General features: G+C 41.0%; 1 pseudogene across 1 annotated transcript; it reads left to right on the forward strand.

Moving 5' to 3' along the window:
- Positions 1-822: 822 nt before the first annotated feature.
- On the forward strand, positions 823-22213 carry LOC144013719 (uncharacterized; annotated as a pseudogene). Its single transcript, XR_013282303.1, has 3 exons — positions 823-1239; positions 6315-7874; positions 20073-22213. The product of XR_013282303.1 is annotated as an uncharacterized LOC144013719 (transcript).
- The last annotated feature ends 25 nt before the right edge of the window (positions 22214-22238 follow it).

A 22238-nucleotide genomic window follows, 5' to 3' on the forward strand; every position in this document is an offset into this window, starting at 1 on the left:
GGTCAAAGAGCTAACACAATCGTTTGCAAAATGCAAAACAGTTTGCAGCTCAATGGAGACAATGGAGATTATTCGCTCTGTAAGGGGGGGGGGGGGGGGGGGGGATCATGCAGCGAAAAAGGAAAATTCCGGGAGTGCCAGTGTTTTAAAGATACAAATATATGCTTTTTTCTACATGTACAAAAAATTTTTTACAAGTTACTTTTGCACCATATTTAGCTCCATATTTTTATGCCTGCGCGATAGTGCGCATTCGTAAAAACATTATACGTCATTTAAAAAAAAAATCTTAAATTCTTGATGCATGAGAAAGTAACCATTTTTAATTCGACAGGTTTCAAAGACGAACGTTTTACTTTTGAACCCATTACATTCCTAGTGAGTCTTCATTGTGATAATTTACGTTTAGTCTGCAGTATTTGTATTGTCTTTAGAACAATACGTGGCCAATATCATTGGATAGGTTTGGAGGGTGGATGAGGCAGGGGGGGTCATTTAAAACACACACACTGCAGACTTACTATAAAGTACAACATGCAGACTCACTATAATGTAATGAGGTCAAAAGTGAAATGTTCATCTTATAGGACTAAAAATTACGTAGTTACTTTTAAATGCCTCCATAATCTATATTTTTTTTGTTCCATGTTGTATCGTGTTTATTACGAACGCGCACTATCGCGCACGCATATAAAGGTATTTTGTTCTCGTGGGGTTGCCGTAGTTAGCGATTTAAGATGGCGGGATCTTTTGCGCATGCGCGTCACCGATCGTGCAGGGTCACCGATAGCGTCTTGACACAGCCCAAAATCCAGTCATGTATTCAGGTCAGTGCTCCTGTCTGACTTCGAAGTTCTTTTGCTCCGGAAAATCTTTCTTTTCGAATTGGTGCTGAGCACACAGGACGCTCATCACTGCTTTGAAGGACTGCAACATCATTTATTAAGCCTTTGTGGCCAGATAAACTCGTCTCGGTGCGCCTTGAAACTTTGCCCCCTCGTTAGCTTGGTTTAGCTTAGCTTAGCTTAGCTTGCTAGCCGCGAACAACCAGACGTGCTTGGTAACTGCGACACACCGACAACTAAGTGTGACATTTTGGGCGTTATTGTGCCAACATGTGTGCAAGAACGACACCGAAGGACAAGGAGGAACTTTTTGGAGTAAAAGAAGAGAGTGAGGAACATCTTCAACTGCTGGGCCACGTTTGCATGCAGCCTCGTGTTGTGCTACGCAGAGCAGGTTTGTACATTTCTTAGCTTGCTTACTTCGTAGAGTCGAACTTGTTTCTATCGTGAAAATAATATTCATGTGTTTGTAGTTGAATGGAATCCTACAGAGCCCCAAAAGGTAGTGATGGAGAAACCAAAGCATTCTGAAGTACTGAATCAATCTGAAGTAATTTTGTTGAAGTGGCTCGAAGCATTTGACCGGAGTCAGACTTTTCAGGGTGTCCAAAATATGGTAAATTTGGTAGGTCAAAGAATTTGTTTAAAGGGACCGCAACATGAAAAATAAACTTTTTTTTCAGGCCTGCGCTCTGAGGATGAAATGAACTGTGGCGTTTTAAGGCAATGAGGAGCATTTGCCCTATTTTGTCAATGATTTTGTTCACAAAATGTGTTCCTTTATCCTTGTAAATGGTTTCAAGGATGCCATGTTGTGGTATGATATCTTTGCATAGTGCCTAAGCTACAAAGATTTCGACCTGTTTTGAAAAAAAGCATTGATAATGACTACTAGACAGTACTATTTTCCTTCACTTTTGTTTAGCTCAATGAAGTGCATGTGTATCCTCTGAAAATGATATGTAGCTTGGGGTAACTGACCATGTTTTGGACTCAAGTTTACCTGTGGATTGTGTCGCGCACAGGATAAACAAGCTTTACAAAAATTCCTTGAAAATCGGTGAAAGCCGTAGGGGGTATAATGTGTTTGAACCAAAGCTGTCATCCCCGCTGTTGAGATACGAGTCTTTAGTTTATGTTTGTGCCATTTTTCTTAGGTTTCTAACGTTCTTAATTGAAAGACAAGTGCAGGTCTCAGCAGGGCTTCAATGCATTGACTCACCAATTGTTTGGTCAGGCGATGATGTCAGGAACCAGGTTATGGATGTTGGGTCGTTTTGAAGAGGTGATATGTATACAATACTACGCCTTTGGCTTGAAATATTACAGGATATCAAATGATAGTAAAATAATAATACAACTAATGCGACTAATACTTGAAAAACCTTATCAAGCCGAGAGGCCTCCCTCGCTCGTCTTCCCTCACACACACATACACACCAATCAGAGCTAAGGCAGCCATCTTGCTTTTAAGCCTTTTACCCAGCAGGAAGTGCACATCTAAATGCAGTAGCCATACCTGGCCAGTGGGGGCATACTAAACATAAAATTACCACTATGGTCAAACCTTCAAAACAAAGCATAACTAACATAAAGTTACAACTTGGGTAAATGGTTATTTCAACTTAATCTCTTTACAAATTCATTAACTTATTAATTCCAAGTCCCCTTCGCGGTAATGGCTCCAACAGTTTAGTTTAGTTTAGTTATTGTTTCCTTTTGAACACATTACTACGGAGCCCCTCTGGTCTGAATTTTATTTTTTTATTTGCTAATCTGTTCCCACAGTTTACTAATCTGCCCACAGTTTAGTAAAGCGTACCCACAGTTTAACAATCTGTTCCCACGGTTTAGCTCTTCTGTGGCGTTATGTAACACGCATGCGCACGCATCGTTCGAGTGGTTGCTTGACAGCCGTATAGCAGCGAAGGGCTGCTTTTTTTTTTTTTTTTTTTTTTTTTGTATCTTAAACTGTTGACTGCTGTACTGATCCATGAGAGTTTTATAGTCTTTCTGTAGCTGTCTTTGCAACTTATACAGACTTTTTGAGGGTCGTGTGAGCATTTAAGGTGTTTACCTCACCAAGCTTGGCAGGAATAACGTGCATGGTGGCTTGGATGAAGCTGATCGCAGATCGCCCGAGAAAGTTAGGAAAGTAATCTTACTAGCAATCTCTTAGCATGTTAGCGCTTACCTTCACGTTCTTTGGAAGACTGTCCAAGACTGTCTTGCATCGGACCCATAGTAGTCGTCATCGTCCGATGAAACGTCATCTGTGCAGACGTGCTCGGTTGTGCACCACTTTTCTCCGGTGTTAGCATCGCTAGCCGGTGGGGTCTTAGGACGTGGTCGAAACGGCCGCGTCACCGCTTCAACTATGACTTAACCCCGTCATCACTGTGCTCTTGAGCACTGGTCGATGCTTTTGAGCTTTGAAAATAAGGATCAAGCGTGAGCAGATTGCCATCTGTAGCCTTTTTGACTCCCTTAGCCAAGTTAGCCATTCTCTCCCCCTCAACACTCTAGCTCAGCCTCTCTTCTTCTACTGTTGTCTCCTACCCGATCTTGTCCAAAAGACTCATCACAGCCATCTAGTGGCCAGGAAAACCCATTATAGTAACCCGATCGGCTTGATACTTGGAGCACAGCTGCCCAAGGCTTTCCTCCACCCGTTTCCATAAAAAAACATAGTAGACGTCAATTAACGTTTATGGCGGCCAATCCTAGGATTATACTGAATGTTTTTAAACGTTTATGGCGGTCAAAGAGTCAACAAAGCTTGTTCATAGCTACTCATATCTTTTGCGTAACTTAAATGCCAGATAACTTGTGCAAAAAAATACTCACAGCCTTTTGCTCAACATAAATATCATACATAGCTTATACAAAAAAACTGCTTATGGCTTTTGCATAACCTAAATGCCACAAAGCTTGTGCAAAAAAAAGCCACTCATAGCCTTTTGTTCAACTTAAATGCCACATCTATAGCTTGAGTAAAAAAACTACTCATATTATTGCTCAAATTAAATGTCACATACATATCTTGTGCAAAAGAAAAACTACTCATAGCTTTTGCATAACTTAATTCCCACAAGTCAGTAGTTCTAACAATTGTAACCAGGTATTGTTAAACCACACATCCAGTATTCTGCAAATATACAACTCAACTCACAATAACATTTGTATATAACAGAACTTCAAGATCAACAGCGTAAAAATAATCAGCATCGCCTTTTATTGTAATAAACTCAAATTCCTTACAAGCAAAATTAGCCTGTCAACTGACTCTGGCAAAAGACAAGCTCTGTTGCATGTCACACTGTTTCCCCCGGTACTAAATACAGCTCAAGTTTGTTGTTTCATGGAGTGCGTGTACTTATCTTTGCTAGCGTTAGCCACGCCGCACTCTCGAAGACGTGAGCATTCCTCCCATTCTTTCGGATGCATTTGGCGCAAGTGCTGGAAGAGGTTAGTTGTGCTGCCTGCGATTTTTCGTTTTCATAGCTGTTCGGCAAACCTTGCACACGCTTTTACTTTGCTCTACGTCGCTCTTGTAAAAGCCCAACATGAGTCCCTTTTCTGGGGTCTTCTGGAGCAGACAACGTGCGCGAGTAGGCAGCGTACCGTTTGGCCAAAGTAGCTCCCGGTGATGTGGAAGCGTCACTTTCCTTCGCTGCCGGTTGGCGTGGGTTGGCTTCGCCGCCTGCGAGTCCGTGTAAAGGCCTCAGGATACTTCTGCGTCAGGCTCACGCGGAGACGTTACGGCTCCGCTCTGCTGCTGCGTTTGCTTTCAAACTTGTGCGCGATACACCTCCAGATTAATGAATTAATTTGTTCGTTAATTTCTGTGCGTGGTGATGGGGAGTGCCTGTATGGTTGTTGCGGGTTCCTGTGCGCCTACCGATGATGTCACATACCGCAGCGTCGCTATAGTAAGCTGATGTCATCAGCAAGCGCGCCAGCCACCAAACGAAGGACCACAAAACGAGAGTAAACAGAAGCGAGCCGCTCAAGGTTAGATGATGTGTATTTATTTATAAGCAGCTCGATTTCACGATTTAGCTCATTTTCACATCGTGGTACTTTCAATGGACGAATTAATCGAAGGAATTTGCTTTATCGCCCAGCCCTACAATGATCCAATAATTATTTGCAAAGGGCACACTGCCACAGTTTTGCTGCCCTTGCTCTTTTTAATTGGTTTTCGTCTACATCCAAACCTGTCACATGTGCCACATTGCATCTGTAAAAAGAAAGAGACCAAGGCAAAAAATTTTGCCATTTTGTGTGCAGTTATGTCAGTAGTAAAGAACAGGGAATCATCGCCCGTTGTAGATAACATAATCTGTGCCATTAAAATGTTATATAATTATTTATTGTAATAAATAACTTTTCTGTTACTATTGGTAAAGAAGTACTATGCACACAAAATATGATCTAAATATAGATGATGCACACCTCTTAATTTTTCAGTTAAAATCTTCACTCATTTTGAAGGATTTTTTTCTGTAAATTTTAGTGCTTGAGCTCAATAGCTTCCAGGTCATGTGACCTATTGACCCCAAATCAGTGCTGCATCATAGTGGCATGTCTGATAGAGGATGCACACCTTTTATTTTTTCACTTCCACTTATTTTTAATTATTTTTTTTCTATAAATATCAATTTAGCTCAATAGCTTCCATGTCATGTGACCTGTTGACCACAAATGCATGCTGTATCATAGTGGCATGTCTGATAATGATGCTCACCTTTTACTTTTTGATTTTAGACCTCCACTTATTTTTTTATATATTTTTTCTTTAAATATTAGTAGTTTAGCTCAATAGCTTCCATGTCATGTGACCTGTTGACCACAAATGCATGCTGCATCAGAGTGGCATGTCTGATAGATGATACACACCTCTTATTTTTTCAGTTTAGACCTCTACTTATTTTTCTATTTTTTTCTTTAAATATTAGCAGTTTAGCTCAATAGCTTCCAGGTCATGTGATCTATTGACCCCAAATGAGTATTGGCTCAAAGTGGCATGTCTGCTCGATGACACACCTTTTTTCCTCTATTTCAACCTTTCCTTGGTTTTAAATTAACTTAATATTGTATATATCAATGTTATTGCTCAATATTACCCCACAACAGTATTACCCCCTCATTTGGAGCCGCGAGCTACAAAAAAATGGAGGGCAAAGTGGAAAATTAAGGTATTTTGTTTTTGGATGAGACAGTATGTCGATCACTACGTTCGTGGTGTAAATTGTCATTCAGTAAATCGTTTGTGTCTGCATGCGCTCATCTTGCTCAAGCTATCTTAGCTTGCTAGCTGCTAACAAACAGACTGCACAATTGCTACACATTCCTCAGCAGCTGTGCCCAAGTCAAGGTGCCACTGTAGAAACAATACACGTCAAGTTGCGCTTTAGATTTGACTGAACTAAACCAAATGTGTATTTGTCTTCTTGTGTCTTGCAGATGTTGGTGAAAAATATCTTGGTCCTGAGAAGCAGGAACTGAAGTCTCTTCATGTTAAAAAGGAGGAGGAAGAGCATGCTTACATTAAAGAGGAGGAAGAGCCCCTTCGTGTCAAAGAAGGGGAGGTTGAGGATGATGTCACCAAGTCACCACTGACCTTTGTTGCTTTAAAGAGTGACAATAACGGTGAGCATGAGGAGGACAGAGGGGCGGAGCCTCCAAGCAGCAGCTCAACTCAACACATGAAGACAGGAGGTGATGCAGACCAGTGGGGACCACCACAAGCACAAAGTGATGACACAAGGTCACAGTCTGCTGACACTTACGACGACGATGATGAATACGCTAAACGTAATCAGGCTGACAACAACCGATGCAAATGTTCTCAGTGTGGGAAAACATTTAGTTCAAAAGGGAATTTGAAAATTCACTTGAGAAAACACACTGGAGAAAAACCTTTTGCCTGCCCAGATTGTGGCAAAAGCTTCTCTGATAAGGGAAGTTTAAAAATGCACACAAGAACACACACTGGAGGAAAACCTTTCGCCTGCCCAGACTGTGGCAAAAGCTTCTCCAACAAGGGATATTTAAAAAACCACACAAGAACACACACTGGAGAAAAACCTTTTTCCTGCCCAGACTGTGGCAAAAGTTTCTCTCGGCAGTCAGTTTTAACAATCCACGCAAGAACACGCACTGGAGAGAAACCTTTTGCCTGCCCAGACTGTGGCAAAAGATTCTCTGATAAGGGAAGTTTAAAAATGCACACAAGAACACACACTGGAGAAAAACCTTTTTCCTGCTCAGACTGTGGACAAAGCTTTAATCATAAGTTAAGTTTAATAATCCATACAAGAACACACACTGGCGGAAAAGCTTTTGCCTGCCTGGATTGTGGCAAAAGATTCTCTGATAAGGGAAGTTTAAAAACACACACAAGAACACACAGTGGAGAAAACCCCTTTTCCTGCTCAGACTGTGGAAAAAGCTTCTCTCGGAAGTCATATTTAACAAGACACACAAGAACACACAGTGGAGAAAAACCTTTTTCCTGCTCAGACTGTTGCAAAAGTTTCTCTCAGCAGTCACATTTAACAAGACACACAAGAACACACAGTGGAGAAAAACCTTTTTCCTGCTCATACTGTGGTAAAAGCTTCTCTCGGAAGTCACATTTAACAATACACACAAGAACACACACTGGAGAAAAACCTTTTTCCTGCTCAGACTGTGGACGAAGCTTTAATGATAAGTTCAGTTTAATAATCCATGCAAGAACACACACTGGAGAGAAACCTTTTTCCTGCTCAGACTGTGGCAAAAGTTTCTCTGATAAGGGAAGTTTAAAAAAACACACAAGAACACACACTGGAGAGAAACCTTTTTCCTGCCCAGACTGTGGCAAAAGATTCTCTTATAAGAGAAGTTTAAAAACACACACAAGAACTCACACTGGAGAGAAACCTTTCGCCTGCCCAGACTGTGGCAAAAGCTTCTCTCAGCAGTCACATTTAACAAGCCACACAAGAAGACGCGCTGGGAAGGAACCATTCAGTTGCAGTATTTGTGCTAAAAGATTCTCTTGTCAAAAGCTTGCTGAGAGACACGAGTGTGCTGGTGACAATAGCAGCGATCTTTGAAGCTTAAAAATAAAAATAAAAGGGAGTGAGGCTGTGCTATGATGTAAAAGTGTCAATGATTTGGAATAAAATAGAGAGGGAAGAAAAAGGTGATCGACGCTGATTTTGAAAATGATAAAGAGGAATATCAGAAAAAAATGCAAAGAAACATGAAATACAAAATCAAAATGAATTTGCATTTTGTTGAGGGACATCATGAATCAACTCTTCCCATTGTAGTCCTTCGCTGATCTTGAACCTTTCTCATGCACATTGAGACCCAACGAGGTGATATCTTGCATGGAGCCCCCCAGAACCCAAAATTTATCAGCAACAAAATTTAAAGGGGAAGTCAACCCCAAAATGTTCTTTATATGTTGTGTGTGCCTGCACTCGTCGAAACACGGAAACACATTCAGATTAATCAATTGCATTTGCCCTGAGTTTTGCTCCAGTTCCAAGTGTCAGCGGCTGCGACAATAACCGCAAATTATGTCGGATATCTCTTGCCGTGTACAGTGTTGTGAAAAAGTATTTGCCCTCCTCTCAAATTCTCCCTTTTATTGCGCAGTTTGCCAAGTTGAACATTTATCAAAGATAACCGCTATTATGACTTGAGACGTCGACATGACTCCTTCCGTGTCGGTGACCTTGTTCGAGTGAAAACACAGCCCAGGTCAGATGCTCACTCTAATTTTACAGCTCAACTTGCTCCCCTATTTGAGGGACCACTGTGTGTGTCCGAACGACTCAGTGATGTGAACTACAGACTCGCTTGGGTGGACTCTGGTGCTGATGCTGGTGTTTATCATATTGTGAATATGCAGCCGTTCCATACTTGGGATTCTCTCACTGCCAAGAGACAATTGGTTTCCTCTCCTGCTGAGAGGGGGACCTCTGGGATCTCGGACACGGACTTTTCCGCCCCTCAGGCCCCATTAGGAGATGCTGATGCTGAACTTGAGCCATTTCCCTTTGGTTCAACGGACATTGACTGATTGTGAGGCGGACACTGTTCCCCGCCCGGGTCTGACCCCGACCTGGCTTTAAAAAAAAATAAAAAATCCACTGTACAAATCAATTTTTACAATTGATTTTTGTTGTATACGGTGTTTGCCTTTTGTGCGTACCATCCATAATTGTGTTCTATGTAGAGATGCTATTTGGTATGGTCAGTTGCTTCTTAAGCTGTTTACGGCGGTGGTCAGCCTTTTTCTCACCAGGCAGTGTGGCACCGCGCCACGTGGTGCTTCTTTGTTTTTGAGTAGAACTAGGTTTTTTTCCCTTTTGGCGAGCAGTAGTTTTTTGTTTTTTTTTGTATTGCCCTGAACGGAAATTATAATGCGCGGTGCCGTCGAGCCTGCTCTCTCTTTGTGTTGTTTAGAATAAATGTTGACTTTGTGGACGGAAGTTGCTCTCCCTTTTTGTTTTGCTGGCCCGCTGCGCCGTCCATGGCAAATCAGCCTCCGCGCGTTACAGACGCTGCGGAAACACAATTCTAAATTCCTTGCTGAACGTTTAAACCAAGAAGTCCCTTTACCCAGAACTCAAAGAAACTGGGCTTGTTGGTGTAAAAGCAGCAGCTCTTAATTCGTAGGATATGCTATGTAACCTTAAAATCAAACATTGTCTTGAAGGCTACCCGTTTCACCTGCATGTCAAGTAGGGGTGGGCGATATGGATTTAAATTTATATCACGATATTTCAAAGAAATTTGCGGTGACGATATTTTTGACGATGCAGTGGTACCTCTACTTACGAACGTCCCTTCATACGAAAGTTTCAAGTTTTGAAACTCCTCAACAGGAAAATATTGCCTCGAGTTGTGTGAAGGCCTCCAGCCTTCACACATATGTCATTCAACCTTTATTATTGTTTTTTACTTAAACTTATTCCTCCCACTTTTTTGTCCCGCATCTACTTCCACATTTTTCACCCGATTCACTCCATTCCAGTTTCAAACTATTCCAAAAATTCACGCGACGCATGCTTGTATTTTTATTATTCCTACGATTCACGCCTTACCCACAATTCCCGATTTCGTACCCGAATTTTTCCCCATTATTCTTAATGGGAGATTCTACATTTCACATTTACTTCCACATTTTTCACCCGATTCACATCATTCCAGCTTTAATATATTCCAGCAATTGGTGCCATGAGCTATTCCAGCTTTTCAGGTTCAAAATTCACACCTTACCCACAATTCCCGATTTCGTACCCGATTATTTCCCACATTCTACATTTTCCATTTACTTCCACATTATTCATCTGATTCACATCATTCCAACTTCAGTACATTCCAGCAATTCATGCCGCATTCAGAAATTAAACAACCAAACACAAATTAAAATATCCACATTCATGTGAAGCATGCTAGCCCAAACCACTAACTAACACTGGCTGATGTGACATCACACACGGGCATACATGTATGCTATACTGCACAACAAACTTTGGACGGACATTATGGGTGATTTAACTCACCGTTTGCATCTACACACTAATAAACGTTCAGCAATACAGCCAGTCGGTATCTATGAGAGTGTAGTGGCTCGAGAATGTTGCGTTCAATGACCGCTAACAGAGTAAGAAATTTGACATGTGGACTACACGAGCCAGCACCGGATTACAAGCAATAAATCTTACCTTCCTACGAAAACGGCTTTCATTTTGTCCACTTTGAGGTCTCTGCATGTCAACCAAGGTTTAAGCTGCTCCACACTGTGTTGGTATATTCGGACCCGTCGCCATGGGCGGGCCTTGGGGGTCCGTGCCCGCCCTGTCAGTCAACCGTTCCCGCCCTAGCAATATGACTCACCAACTATTCGTCCTATCAGTCACGTAAACTTGCGCCTTCTGTTTTCAGTAAAGCATGGCGTGCCAGCCAACCACATACCTCCTTTCAAGTTTGGCTGTGATTGACAACTAAGCGAGCCAATGACAATCAGGATCAGGAGGGATGGGGTGGGGTGGGGGGGAGACGCGCGCTCTGCAGACGTGCCTTAGCCAAATCCACTTCCGGGTAGATAATGCGCATTTGCCGGCTGGCGCTGGGACAAAGACTGAGCAGTGAGCACGTCGTGCCGCTTAAATGGAAGCCACCAAATGCCAAACCTCGATCCAGGATGACACAGTTGACATCAATGGGAATCCTGAGTCCACTGGTTACGTTTACAAGTGAGTGTCAAACTTTTATTTGAATTAGTCAAGCCACACAGCACGGATGAATTGTAGCAATACACAGTATGCTGTTAACAGACCCAAGCAGTCACACATACACAACAACAACTAAGGAGCATAAAATTATTTATCACTAAAGCAGTTGCAGTACAATGTGAGTTGAATTCTCTTTTTCTCGTTTGTTCATGTTGATGACTATCACTAAGTTCTAATTAAAAAAAACAGCACTATACACATCCTTTTGGATTGATATTCTGCTTAGTTTTTCACTGAACCCATATGTTGTTTCTGTATATCATCGACATCACTCAACCTTATTTCTAAATCACTTTAAAACATCCATTGCTGCATACAAAGTGCTGTGCATGGAATAGAAATTAGTCTTTTAGTAGACACAAGTGAAATAAAATAACACAATATAAAATTAATTAGAGTAAATATAAGTAGATAAGTATACACGCAAATAAAATACTAAAAGGGAAAAAAAGTATAGAAATAAAATAACACAAAAGTAGCAGCAACAGCAAAAAAAAAAAAAAAAAAAGGGACAGGGAGCCGGTCGGCCACGGCTTCATTTTGAAGTGTTGAAATAATTATTTAAAAAACAGCAAATCCAAGATATGTTTCTTGAGATGATGGGGTTTGAATATATCAAATCGTGTCTGAAATAAAACGCACCGTCGCGTGGTTCAATTTCCAGGGGGAAAAATGGCGACATCTATCGGTGACTTCATGACACTGATCTACATTTTTTTTTTTTTTTTTTTGTAAGCATTTATACACAAACAAGGCACATTTGTCTCAACTGACAAATTACTTGACACAGACGGAGCATGAACATTATTGAACATTTAAAATAAAAGAAAGGAAGAGAAAAGAAAAATAAAATTCAACAGAAATTGTACTTGCAAGAGGACTATAATAAATCAAATCATTCCAATAAAGAAACTAAATGAGGGGCTTTACTGTCCATAACCAATTTCAAAGATGTAAAAAACAATATCAAGTCATTTTTCCAGTGAAGTAGACTTTTTTTTTTAATATCTGCATTTGTGAATAAAGAATTTCCCGAAAAGCAACAAAACATTGAAAACAAATTCTAGATTCTTGTCTTCCTGAAATACACCAAACAAAATTGACGCTTCTGTCAGGGGGAAATCAATATTTTTTTATTATAACCAACTCCTTAAGTGAGTCCAGAAGGAATGAACAACATTGCAATGAAAGAAAACATGGTTCAAATTTTCTACATCCACATCACAGAACACACAATTATTAACATCAAAATCAAACCTCAGTCTTAGAAACTCCCTTGTCGGGTAAATTTCGTTCAAAATTTTGAATTGGACCTTTTTTGCTTTGGGAGGTACCGGAAATGCGATGTAATTTTTTCTTGTCAATGTCAAATTATTTCAAACTATATGACCTCTTAATTGGTAGGTTTTAAAGACGAACGTTTTACTTTTGACCTCATTACATTACTAGTGAGTCTTCATTGCTATAATTTACGTTTAGTCTGCAGTATTTTTATTGTGAGGCATGGAGGTCATTTAAAACACACACACCGTAGACTTACTGTAAAGTACAACAATGCAGACTCACTATAATGTAATGAGGTCAAAAGTAAAATGTTCATCTTATAGGACTAAAAATTACGTAGTTACTTTTAAATGCCTCCATAATCTATATTTTTTTTGTTTCATGTTGTATCGTGTTTATTACGAACGCGCACTATCGCGCACGCATATAAAGGTATTTTGTTCTCGTGGGGTTGCCGTAGTTAGCGATCCAATATGGCGGGATCTTCTGCGCATGCGCGTTACCGATCGTACAGGGTCACCGATAGCGTCTTGACACAGCCCAAAATCCAGTCATGTATTCAGGTCAGTGCTCCTGTCTGACTTCGAAGTTCGTTTGCTCCGGAAAATCATTCTTTTCGAATTGGTGCTGAGCACACAGGACGCTCATCACTGCTTTGAAGGACTGCAACATCATTTATTAAGCCCTTGTGGCCAGATAAAGTCGTCTCGGTGCGCCTTGAAACTTTTCCCCCTCGTTAGCTTAGTTTAGCTAAACCTAGCTTGCTAGCCGCTAACAACCAGACGTGCTTGGTAACTGCGACACACCGACAACTAAGTGTGACATTTTGGGCGTTATTGTGCCAACATGTGTGCAAGAACGACACCGAAGGACAAGGAGGAACTTTTTGGAGTAAAAGAAGAGAGTGAGGAACATCTTCAACTGCTGGGCCACGTTTGCATGCAGCCTCGTGTTGTGCTACGCAGAGCAGGTTTGTACATTTCTTAGCTTGCTTACTGAGTATAGTCGAACTTGTTTCTATCGTGAAAATAATATTCATGTGTTTGTAGTTGAATGGAATCCAAATGGAATTGTTGAATGTGTATTAACAGAATGAATGCCATGTTACAAGATGGTATGAGATAGTCGGGTTGTCACACAGCACTGGTAGGAAATTCCTTTGGTATAGTGTCAACTTCATTCACGTTTAAACATCCCCCATCACTGTTTGGTACATTTAGGAGCTAAAGCCAGCATAGCACACAACACACACACCCATTTATGGTAACACAGTCTGCACACAGTACACAGCACGCACACTCATTTGTTATAACACATATACTTAAATCGGAGTAGGGAATTAAGGTTAGGCCTGTCACCATAAGATGACATGAAATGTATTTTCAAGTTTTGTTCAAATTTTGGATTCATATTAATCATCATTGGTGTTTTATGGGCAATATGTTATGTCATGCTTTGAAGGAGTTTTTATTCTGAAATAAGAGGTAGAGTTTATTCTTAAAACATAGGAGCTATGACAGCATAAAAACTAGACTACAACAGCATAAAAACTAGACATTGTCTATAAATGTGTTTTGCAGAATAAGCAAAACTGGCATTGATGAGAGAAGTCACAAGGTAACAGGGGAAGTCTGGGGATTTGCAAGTTTCATGAGGTCCACAAAACAGGCCTTTTTAGGAACTGAAAACGATTGTAAGCACTCGATGTCTTCTAACTCAGCAGTCCGTCAAAACCAGCACAAACTGGCTGGGACACACTCACCCTCATTTAGTCATGCTACGTTCAGCCTCCGAGGTTAAAAATTAGCAGAGACACATGAATCTCATTGCAAAAAACAAAAGAGCAAAGCACCATCGACAGAGACGTGTTTATTGTCATTTTTGCCCCGTTCAACGTTGTCCACCTGTGCGTCAATTAACAGTGCCCCTTAGCAACGGATGATGAAACAAAAGGTCCGTTCTCCTTTCCAATAAGGTTTCAATTCAAATGAGATTACCTGAATATTATAACCTATTTAATAGGGGTGTGAATTGCCTAGTACCTGACGATTCGATTCATATCACGATTCACAGGTCACGATTCGATTCGATACCGATTAATCCCGATACGAATTTATAAGTCGATTGTTGCGATTTTTTTTTCATTCAAATTTAGAAAATACTAATCAGTAAGCTTGTAGAGTGTAAGATTTATATGAAAATGTATTATTTTTTTATCTGAAATTTCAGTCTTATAGAGGTTGAGGAGGAGAATCTGTTTCATGTTTGAACAGCATTAAAATAAAATATTAATATTAAAAAAAATCGATTCAGCCGCCTATTGAATCGATTCGAGAATCGCGCGATGTAGTATCGCGATATATCGCCGAATCGATTTTTTTAACACCCCTACTATTTAAACATTATTTGACATAAAATAATGACTATTATTCTTTACTGCCAAATCAAAACTATGAAATAAATCACTTAAATAAATGAGCGTTGCCTTTGATGGCAGCAGCAACATGTTTAAAACACATGTAGTAGTTCTCTCAAATATAAATGAAATAAAAAATAATAAAATAAAACTTGTGGAATAGGTCATACCAAAGACCAGTTTTGAGAGTTAAAAAAAAAAAAAGTGCACGGCAGTATCAGTCAAGCTTCCTTCCTGAGTATTTTTTCCTTGTAGTGCAAAACGAATAAATGTCTAAATGCAGATGTGTCACAATCTAGATGTAAAATATCCATCCAAAAATATCTTGCACCAACTTATAGGATCAAAACATCCGAAAGTAAAACATTCTACAAAAAAAAAAAAAAAAAGTGCAGCATGCACAACATTTTCAAAGTCAACAAGTTGTCACAACAACACAACTGCAGTCACTTCTGCAGTAATGGAAGGTTTTTCTTGATGAACAAAAGCATCTCTGCTTTATCACCAGACAAACGACTTCTTTTTTCATCGACCACATGACCAGCTAAGCTAAACAGGCGCTCGCTTTCAATGCTTGTGCATGGGGCAGAAAGAAATTTTTTGTCTACCCACTGCGTCGTAAGACTCAACATCGACATTAAACTTGAGTCAGAAGTCCAGATATCTGTTGTAAAGCTGAGTGTCTGTCTTTGCATCGGCTCCAAGCAGGCTGTGAGTATGGCTCCAAACTTTTTTTTTAAAACAACTCCAGTAATGCAACTTCTGAAAAGTATTTTCGACTTGGCAAATCATATCGCCGGCTCAAGTGCTGCATCAGGTTTCTGAAGCCTCGGTCCTCCACGACCGAAAAAGGCTGGTCATCTAATGCCATGAACTCCATTATTTTTCTCGTGGTAGCTTTGCTCCTTTCGCTGCTCATAAGCGCCAACAGCGGTCCATGGTCTGGCTCCTTGCTGGCGCTAGCTTTAGCTAAGTTAGCCTTAGCTTGGTTGCTAACTTCAAACGCCGCATACTCAGCAGTGTGGTGGGTCCTTAAATGACGAATGAGGTTTTTTGTATTGGATGCCTTGCGTGCAGTCCACCACGACTTATTTCGACGTTGCACGAATTACAAATTGCGATCCTGGGCTCCTTTACTTTTATCGTGAAATACAGTACTGCCAAACTGTCGGCATACTGCTGCTGCTGTTTGTATTGCAGCGTACACAAGTGTGCATTTGCACACGTGACCTTGTGGGCGGGCTTATGTCTCAGCAGAAGAGGGCAATGGTTGACTTTTTCGTACTTTTAGGCAAGAGAGATGTGATCGCTAGACAAGATCGAATTTATTTTGAGGGATCAATCGATCACCGATCGCCCAAAATTACGAAAATTGAGGCCGATCGATCGGCCGACCGATCAATCGGTGCACCCTAAATAATGACGACTAGACAGTACTATTTTCCTTCACTTATGTTTAGCTCAATGAAGTGCATGTGTATCCTCAGAAAAGGATATGTAGCTTGGGGTAACTGACCGCGTTTTGGACTCAAGTTTACTTGTGGATTGTGTCGCGCACAGGATAAACAAGCTTTACAAAAATTCCTTGAAAATCGGTGAAAGCCGTAGGTTGTATAATGTCTTTGTACCAAGGCTGTCATCCCCGCTGTTGAGATACGAGTGTTTAGTTTAGTTTATTTATTGTTTCCTTTTCCACATTACAGCTTAGGTCGATCACACCGCATCATTTGCAACATTGACATCCAAAAGAAGGGCTGACTGGTAGAAGCCGATGGCTTATTCGAGACTTTCCCCATCCATCCATGGCTATAACGCATCAGTCATATACATTGTTTAGAGTAGTCATTGATTCATATCGTTATACATCCATCCCATCCTATCCCAGACACTGTTCGCTCAGTTCATCTTGAATGTCCGTGTGTAGATTGCGGCTAGTCCCAGTCATTTGGAACTGGTGAATCAGTCCCCGGACGCCACCAGCAGGCGAGCAGCCAAGGCAAGCGCAATTCTTCTCTTTCGCCAGTAGCGTCTTCGCTGACCTCGGAGCACCTTTCACATATGTTGTGGTATCCAGAAGAGCAGATTGGATTGCATTCTGCCCATTGCTTTTAGCAATTTTGCCTCGATTCTAGTCAGCTAGCACCACTGTTGCTACTTGTAGTTGTTGTTAGAGGAGCGCGACCAAGGCCAGCTCACCCAGCAGACCACCAACTCCATTTTGTGTATTGGCAGCAGATTGTAGCCACAATACAGCCTTATCATGTAGCCTTGACTGTTACAACAAATGTCCAAACGGAATCAGAGCCAGACAATCTTTAGATTCATACGGGAACAGCAAAACATGTTATCAATGCAGGTGTATAAACATGGGTTAGCCTTGGCAATGTCAGCAAGTAATCATATACAACTCCAGTTTTGGGTAATTAGGGATGTAAGTTACTGTTGTTGATGTCTCTTATGCTCATGCAATTCCTCCACTGTTTTCACGATTCGTGTTTTTTGTTGACCAGAGTTATCTTTAGTTTGAATAAAAATTCAGCAGTCGTTTGTCCACGTACTTTCAAAAAGTCAATTTTTTCTCATTTGTTGCGCCTTTTTGGCGATGTCAGCATTTCGTTTGGTGAGATTTTCGTTGATGTAGACGTGTTTACCACGAAGCTTGTGACGTTCTCTCAGAAGAGCAATCTTTTTCTTTCTGTCAACAAACCTGATCCATCCATCCCTCCATCTTCTACCACGTATCCGGACTTGGGTCGCCAGGGCAGCAGCTTTAACAGTGAAGCCCAGACTTCCCTCTCCCCAGCCACTTCGAGCTCCTCCGGTGGGATTCCTGGGTGTTCCCAGGCCAGCCGAGAGACATAATCGTGTCTTCAGTGTGTCCTGGTTCATCTCCACGGCCTCCCGCTGTTGGGACATGCGTGGAACACCTCTCCATGGAGACGTCCAATAGGCGTCCGAGCCAGATGCCCGAGCCCCCTCAGCTCTCTCCTCCCAATACGGAGGAGCAGTGGCTCGACTCCGAGTCCCTCCCAGATAGCTGAGCTCCTTTTGGCCGCACCTGTATTAAAAAAAGAAAAATAAATTAGGTTTATTGGTGCACATCAATCCATCCATTTTTTTTAACTGCTTGCTCCTCACAAGGGTCGGGGGGGGGGGTGCTGGAGCCTATCCTAACTGGCTTCGGGCAGTAGGCGGAGTACACCCCGAACTGGTTGCCAGCCTTCGCAGGGCATATTGGTGCACAATGAACCAATAATTATTTGCAAAGGGCACACTGCCACAGTTTTGCTGCCCTTGCTCTTTTTAATTGGTTTTCGTCTACATCCAAACCTGTCACATGTGCCACATTGCATCTGTAAAAAGAAAGAGACCAAGGCAAAATTTTTGCCATCTTGTGTGCAGTTATGTCAGTAGTAAAGAATAGGGAATCATCGCCCGTTGTAGATAACATAATCTGTGCCATTAAAATGTATTATAATTATTTATTATAATAACATTTCTGTTGCTATTGGTAAGGAAGTACTATGCACTCAAAATATGATCTAAATATAGATGATGCACATCTCTTAATTTTTCAGTTGAAATCTTTACTCATTTTGAATGATATTTTTTTTCTGTAAATTTTAGCGCTTGAGCTCAATAGCTTCCAGGTCATGTGACCTATTGACCCCAAATCAGTGCTGCATCATAGTGGCATGTCTGATAGATGATGCACACCTTTTATTTTTTTCAGTTGAGACCTTCCCTTATATTTAATTGTTTTCTATAAATATCAATTTAGCTCAATAGCTTCCAGGTCATGTGACCTATTAACCCCAAATCAGTGCTGCATCACATTGGCATGTCTGATAGATGATGCTCACCTTTTACTTTTTCATTTTAGACCTCCACTTATTTTTTTAAATATTTTTTTCTGTAAATGTTACTAATTTAGCTCAAGAGCTTCCAGGCCATGTGACCTATTGATCCCAAATCAATGCTGCATCATAGTGGCATGTCTGATAAAAGATGCACACCTTTTATTTTTTCCTTTTAGGCATGCACTTCTTTTTAATTAATTATTTCTGTAAATATTAGCTTTTGAGCTCAATAGCTTCCAGGTCATGTGACATATTGACCCCAAATCAGTGCTGCATCATCGTGGCATGTCTGATAGAAAATACACACTTCTTATTTTTTCATTTTAGGCCGCCACGTATTTTTAACATTGTTTTCCTTTTAATATTAGCATTTTTGCTTAATGGCTTCTAGGTCATGTGACCTATTGACCCCAAATTAGTATTGGCTCAAAGTCGCATGTCTGCTCGATGACACACATTTCTTTTTTTCTCTATCTCAACCTTTCATTCATTTTAAATTAACTTAATATTGTACATATAAATGTTATTGCTCAATATTACCCCACAACAATATTACCCCCTTATTTGGAGCCGCTAGCTACAAAAAAATGGAGTGCAAAGTGAAAGTGGAAGCTTTAGGTATTTTGTTTTTGGCTGAAACAGTACGTCGATCACTACTTTCGTGGTGTAAATTGTCATTCATTAAATCGTTTGTGTCGGCATATACTCGTCTTGCTCAAGCTATCTTAGCTTGCGAGCTGCTAACAAACAGAGTGCACAATTGCTACACATTCCTCAGCAGCTGTGCCCAAGTCAAGGTGCCACTGTAGAGACAATTCACGTCAAGTCGCGCTTTAGATTTGACTTAACTGAACCAAATGTGTATTTGTCTTCTTGTGTCTTGCAGATTTTGGTGAAAAATATCTTGGTCCTGAGAAGCAGGAACTGAAGTCTCTTCATGTTAAAAAGGAGGAGGAAGAGCATGCTTACATTAAAGAGGAGGAAGAGCCCCTTCGTGTCAAAGAAGAGGAGGTTGAGGATGATGTCACCAAGTCACCACTGACCTTTGTTGCTTTAAAGAGTGACGATAACGGTGAGCATGAGGAGGACAGAGGGGCGGAGCCTCCAAGCAGCAGCTCAACTCAACACATGAAGACAGAAGGTGATGCAGACCAGTGGGGACCACCACAAGCACAAAGTGATGACACAAGGTCACAGTCTGCTGACACTGATGACGACGACGATGATGAATACGCTAAACGTAACCATGCTGACAACAACCGCTGCAAATGTTCTCAGTGTGGGAAAACATTTAGTTCAAAAGGGTATTTGAAAGTTCACTTGAGAAAACACACTGGAGAAAAAGCTTTTGCCTGCCCAGACTGTGGCAAAAGCTTCTCTCAGAAGTCACATTTAACAAGCCACACAAGAACACACAGTGGAGAAAAACCTTTTGCCTGCCCAGACTGTGGCAAAAGCTTCTCTCAGAAGTCACATTTAACAAGCCACACAAGAACACACAGTGGAGAAAAACCTTTTGCCTGCCCAGACTGTGGCAAAAGCTTCTCTCAGAAGTCACATTTAACAAGCCACACAAGAACACACAGTGGAGAAAAACCTTTTGCCTGCCCAGACTGTGGCAAAAGCTTCTCTCAGAAGTCCTATTTAACAAGCCACACAATAACACACAGTGGAGAAAAACCTTTTTCCTGCCCAGACTGTGGCAAAAGATTCTCTGATAAGAGAAGTTTAAAAGAACACACAAGAACACACACTGGAGAGAAACCTTTTACCTGCTCAGACTGCGGACGAAGCTTTTCTCATAAGGTTAGTTTAAGAATCCATACAAGAACACACACTGGAGAAAACCCCTTTTCCTGCTCAGACTGTGGCAAAAGCTTCTCTCATCAGCCATTTTTAACAAAACACGCAAGAACACACACTGGAGAAAAACCTTTTGCCTGCCTCGACTGTGGCAAAGGTTTCTCTCAGCAGTCAAATTTAACAATCCACACAAGAACACACACTGGAGAAAAACCTTTTGCCTGCCCAGACTGTGGCAAATGCTTCTCTCAAAAGGGAAGTTTAAAAACACACACAAGAACACACACTGGAGAGAAACCTTTTTCCTGCTCAGACTGTGGACGAAGCTTTTCTCATAAGGTTCGTTTAAGAATCCATACAAGAACACACACTGGAGAAAAACCCATTTCCTGCTGAGACTGTGGCAAAAGCTTCTCTGATCAGGGAAGTTTAAAAACACACACACGAACACACACTGGAGAGAAACCTTTTTCCTGCTCAGACTGTGGCAAAAGCTTCTCCCAGCAGTCACGTTTCACAGGCCACACAAGAAAACACGCTGGGAAGGAACCGTTCAGTTGCAGTATTTGTGCTCAAAGATTCGCTTGTAAAAAGCTTGCTGAGAGACACGAGTGTGCTGGTGACAATAGCAGCCATCTTTGAAGCTTAAATATAAAAATAAAGGGAGTGAGGCTGTGCTTTGATGTAAAAGTGTCAATGATTTTGAATAAAATAGAGAAGAAAAAAGTGATGGACGCTGATTTTGAAAATGATAAAGAGGAATATTAGAAAAAATGCAAAGAATGACATGAAATACAAATCAAAATGAATTTGCATTTTGTTGAGGGACATCATGACATGATGAATCAAATCCTCCTTCGCTGATCTCGAACCTTTCTCATGCACATTGAGACCCAACGAGGTGATATCTTGCATGGAGACCCCCTCGAACCAAAAATTTAACAGCAACTAAATTTAAAGGGGAAGTCAACCCCAAAAATGTTCTTAATATCTTGTATGCACCGCGCCACGTGGCGCTTCTTTGTTTTTTGTGTAGAAGTTGTGGGATCTGATTTTTGGTGCTGTCTCTTGAACCATTTACATGTTTTAGGCCAAATGTTCGAGTGACACCCCTTTTATGTTAAACAATTCTATGACTGCTACTTATGTTTCAATAGCTTCAGGAAATTAAATGCCAGCGTGTATCCTGTCTTGTCACAAAGGGAATCATGTATTAGTTATCCTATAATCATTTATTTCATGTATTTGTCATCCTATAATCATTTATTTTACTTCTAATAATTTTGTAACTAAGGCGCCGGCTGGACCCGAAACCACATATGCCCAATCGTTTAAAACCAGTAAAAGGCGATCCACAGCTGCCTAGGCGTCTCTATGTCTCTAAAAAACGGTAAAGGTGTCAAAACCTGAAAGCTTACTACTGTTAACTGTTGGGAAACTGCTCCTTCACGCTAATTAACAAAGTGACATCCTGAAGGGTTTACGACTGCCAGCTGTTGGGAAGATGCTCAGAGCAAGAATGTCATTACTTTGATGTCTGTAAAAGCTAGTTTGAGTTAATTCACTCGATTAGACAATGTAAATGGTTGGTCACCTTAATTTGTATGTATGAATAAATCCTTTTGATACCAGTAATAACCCATTACTAGTTCTGGTCTCAGAAATGGGGGGGTGGGGGGGGGTGGGGGGAAGACTCATAATCTGCTGACCACTTTGTAACAAT

Source organism: Festucalex cinctus, chromosome 1, assembly GCF_051991245.1.
Source record: "Festucalex cinctus isolate MCC-2025b chromosome 1, RoL_Fcin_1.0, whole genome shotgun sequence".
NCBI lineage: Eukaryota > Metazoa > Chordata > Actinopteri > Syngnathiformes > Syngnathidae > Festucalex > Festucalex cinctus.